This window comes from Petaurus breviceps, unplaced genomic scaffold, assembly GCF_028583685.1.
Source record: "Petaurus breviceps papuanus isolate PSGF00001 unplaced genomic scaffold, PetGlider_PUasm1.0 400, whole genome shotgun sequence".
NCBI lineage: Eukaryota > Metazoa > Chordata > Mammalia > Diprotodontia > Petauridae > Petaurus > Petaurus breviceps.
The window spans coordinates 3,471,787-3,475,669 of NW_027186316.1; the positions used below are offsets into that span (position 1 = coordinate 3,471,787).

The 3,883-nt window shown below is 45.7% G+C and overlaps 1 pseudogene; it reads right to left on the minus strand.

Annotated features, from left to right (window-relative positions):
• Positions 1-2,310: 2,310 nt before the first annotated feature.
• LOC138170946 (ribosome biogenesis protein NOP53 pseudogene) lies at positions 2,311-3,625 on the minus strand (annotated as a pseudogene).
• Between the last annotated feature and the right edge of the window lie 258 nt (positions 3,626-3,883).

Sequence of the window (3,883 nt, forward strand, 5' to 3'; positions counted from 1 at the left end):
GGACTTTGGGATAAGAAAGGAACTGGGTTTGAGCCCACCTCTAACACTTATTAGCTGTGTCATTATGAGCAAATCTTATAATTTCTCTGAGCCTCAATTTCTTCATTAGTAAAATGAAGAAAATAGTCTCCATCACTCTGGGCCACCATTCTCTCAGGACTTCTACGATCTCCCCCAACTTTAAATCTTATGATCTTATATATAACTAGAAGACAATATGGTGTAGTGGGTAGAGTACTGGGCTTGAGTCAGGAAGATCTGGGTTCAAATCCTACCTCAGACACTTACAAGCTGTGTGACCATGGGCAAGACACTGTTTGCCTCACTTTCCTCATCTGTAAAGTGAGGGGGGTTGAACTAGATTAACTTTTAAATTCAAAATCTAGTATCCTATTCTCCTATTATGTCCCAATTCATCAATCCCAGATAACTTCTAGGAAAAAAAAAAAAAAACCACTCCATGCATTTCTTTGTCAGGCCACCAGGGGTCATCATGGTAAATTACTGGACATGGAGCCTAGAGATTAACCAGAAGGGGAAGGGAGTGAATCTTTACTAGTCAGGGTTTAAAGCAGGTCCCAGAGAAGCTGAAGGCTTCCCTTGAGCCTGGAGAAAGAGGTCTTTAGTTTAATATCATCAAATAAAGAAGTCTCCAGTGCTGTTGTTCACTCATTCTCCATGACCCATTTGGGGTTTTCTTGGAAGAGATCCTGGAGTGGTTTGCCATTTCCTTCTTTAGCTCACTTTACAGATGAGGAAACTGAGGCAAACAGAGTAAAGTGACTTGTCCAGGGTCACACAGCTAGGAACTGTCTGAAGCCGGATTTGGCCTCAGGAAGATGAGTCTTCTTGACTCCAGTCCTGGCTCTCTATCCACTGCAGCACCATCTAGCTGCCCATAGTGCTGTTACCCGAGTTGCTTAATTTCTATCCATAGCTTTGTTGAAGACATAAATGACATGCTTTTAGAATTTTGCACATAACACAAAGTTGGGAGAGAGAACTTGAACAGTTGATGGCAAAATGAGGACCCAAAGATTATGATAAATGGAACATCAGGGTAAATCGAATAAGATGAGATTTACTAACAGTTGGTTTAAAAAATCAACTTCACAAATACAATAGGGGAAGTTATGGCTAAACAGAAGCTCACCAGAAAAAGATCTGGGGGTCTTAGTGATGTGGATGCTCAATAGCATCAGCAGTATGATATGATCTCTCAAAAAGACTAATGCAATCTGAGGCTGCATTACATATTGTCCAGGAATGAGGAGATGATGATGATGCTGTCCTCCTCCCTAATCAGAATACATCTAGAATATCATGTTCCAGCTAGAGTGTCACTTTTTAAGAAGGTGATGAGCTGAAAAGCATCCAGGGGAATGCTATTAGGTTGGGGAAGGGCCTCAAAATTATGCCATATAAGGCAGAGCTTTATATGGAGGAGCTAATGATATTTATTACTGAAAAAAGAATACTCAGAGGGAACAGAAGAGCTGTATTCAGATATCCAGGATTAGACTTGTGTGCTTGACCCCTGGAGGGCAAAACCATGAGCAATGGGAGTAGGGAATGGGGAAGGAGAGACTCATAAAGGAGCAGATTTAGGCTTGATGTCAGCAAGAACTTCCAAATAATGAGAGCTGCCCATATATGGAATGGGTTGCCACAGCATGTAGTGACTTCCTCCTCCCTGAGGACTTCCAGCCCAGTTATTGGATGGGTTGTACAAAGAAGTCTCATCCAGGTACAAATTGGCCTAAATGGCTGATGAAGACCCTCAAAAATTCTCAAATTCTGTGATTCTCTGATTGGTATTGCGTATCGTTGGCAGGATCTTCAAAACTGATGCTAGGGTGTGTTCTAAGTCAAATAACATTCAATTTGGAGCTTGGGGCAAGAAATTTATCAATCTTGGCCTAGGTTTCCTGCACAAGTCAAGACATCATGTTATGATGTTATTGGTCCTATTAAAAAATGAAGGCCAAATAACCATGTGATGGTTGTTATAGTCATAATATAGTAGACTGGGAGGCACCTGGGACTCCTCCAACATTATCATTTTATTTTTAAGCTTTATTAATGATTTTTTTCCACAGCACAATTATTTCCTAGTTTGTCTCTCCTCCGCCCAGCCAGCTTTTCCTTGTAACACATTAAAAATAAAACAAAACAAAACAGAAAAAAATTCCACAAATCATCAAAACCAACAGGCACACTGTGTCTCATAGCACATTCAACATTCCACATCCATCATCCCCCACCTCTCCAATAAAAGGAAGGAGGTACACAGCTTCAAATCAATAAATATTTCTTTGATTTTTTTTTTTGGAGGATTGGTCAAAGAGCTTTTAATGGAGCCTCAGGGACCGGACAGAGCAGGCATCCAGAAGAGCTACAGCTATAATTGGAGTTCCCGGAAGGACCGCTTCTCCGCTTCTCCACAAGCTTGACCTTATATTTCCGCTTGAACCTGGCTCTTTCCCTAGGCTCAATCATGTTCCTTCGCTGGAAGCTCTTAAATCGGTCGAAGAATGCTCTCCTCAGGCTTTAACTTCCTCAAGGACTCGGCCAGTTCAGTGCTGAGCTGCACATCAATGTCTGGAGCCTGGTACTTAAGCCGACCCAGCCGTCGGGGTTTCTCATCCTCTGACAGCCGCTGGGCCACCTGCAGCTTGATGCCTCGAAGCTGGAACACCTCCTGGTGCCTCTTTCTTGCTGCCCACTCTGCTGCCTGTTGGGCTCTCAGCTTCCGGGCCTCCTTCTCCCACCTCCTCTGCTGCTCCGTCTTCTTCTCTGGGCCTAGGGGTCTGTGCGCCTGGAAATCTGCATTCCCCTCTCCTTCCTGCTCTGCGGGAGCCTCCCCATCCGATTCCTCTAGGAGCCCCTCACATAGCTCCTTTAACACCGACTCCTTGGTGGGGGCCTCATCCACAGTGGGGAAGGCCAGCTGACGGCTGAGTTTCTCCTCCACCTTCTGCCTCTGCACCTCCACTTCGTGGGCTTCCAAGAGCAGGGCCTGGTGGGCCTGGAACGAAGGATTGTAAGAGCCTCCTGAAGGGATCACTTCCACAGCTGGGGCCTGAGAGGGCTTGGTCAGTAGGCGCTGGGGTCGCTTTACTCCCTTCTTCTTTGTCTGTTCCAAGAAGAAGGTGTCCTGGCCAACCAGGGGGAGGTCCAGAGGATTGTCGGCAGCCCAGAGGTCATAAAAAGGCCGGCCAGCTGCTTCCTCTGTGTCAGAAGGCTTGGTCTTTGGCTTTGGAGGCTGCTGCAGTCGGGCCTGGGCCTTCCGCACATCCCGTGGCAGCTTTCCCTGCTGGGCCAAGTGCTCCCACAAGCGCTGCTTGCGTTTTAGCTTCTTTCCATTGGGAATCTGGTGGGCAAGGACGTCCTTTGGGGAAGGTACTTTGGAACGTGATTCTAAAACCCGGTCAGTCCAAAAAGACTTCTTTAGGTCTTGATTTACCTTCAAGTCCTTCTCCTTGTGCCCTGTGTCCACAAAGAAGAGGTTTTCATCTGGAGTCTCTTCTTGTTCCGCGGCCCCAGGGTCCACCGAACCAGGCCGGAACCCCAGGAACCTCGAGCCGCCTGCATCGCGCTTACTGGCGCCCCCACCTGCCATGTTGCAAAAAAAAAAAGGCTATTTCTTTGATTTTTAAGAAGCCTTTTGCCGCTTTATCACAATTTATTTCTGAATATATCACTCCCCCCTCTTCTCTGCCCAGCAAGTCCATCCTTTATAATGGAAATCTGAAAAAAGAAGAAAAAAACAACTTAACAAAACCAACCTACATATTATGGTATTTGCAATACAGTGATAGCCCCCCACTTCTGCAATGAAGGAAGAATGGTGCATTTTCTAATCTCTTCCTGAGGGCAAAAC